Source organism: Arachis duranensis, chromosome 1 (genome assembly GCF_000817695.3).
Source record: "Arachis duranensis cultivar V14167 chromosome 1, aradu.V14167.gnm2.J7QH, whole genome shotgun sequence".
NCBI lineage: Eukaryota > Viridiplantae > Streptophyta > Magnoliopsida > Fabales > Fabaceae > Arachis > Arachis duranensis.
The window spans coordinates 51,550,184-51,550,549 of record NC_029772.3 but is presented as its reverse complement, the minus strand read 5'-3'; positions in this window follow the sequence as shown (position 1 = coordinate 51,550,549).

Below are 366 nucleotides of genomic sequence, written 5' to 3'. Positions count from 1 at the left end.
TTTTCAATCATATCTTTCTAATTGCTAATCTCAAAATCTTTTTAATTAACTAATTGATTCAGTTTTCAATTTGCTTTGATCTTTTTCTCTTTTAATTTTTGATTTTTTTATTTCCCTTTTGTTTTTATTTCATTTTTCGGTCAATATAAAAAAAACAAAACAAAATTTATCTATTTGCAATCTATATCATTTCCCTTTATCCATTATGGACATAAGTGGGATTGATCAGTCCAAAAGGACTCTGGGGTCATATGCTAACCCCATTACAGCTGCATATGGGAGTACCATCTGTACACCTCCCATCAAAGCAAGCAGCTTTGAGCTAAATCCTCAACTCATTATCATAGTGCAGCAAAATTGCCAGTA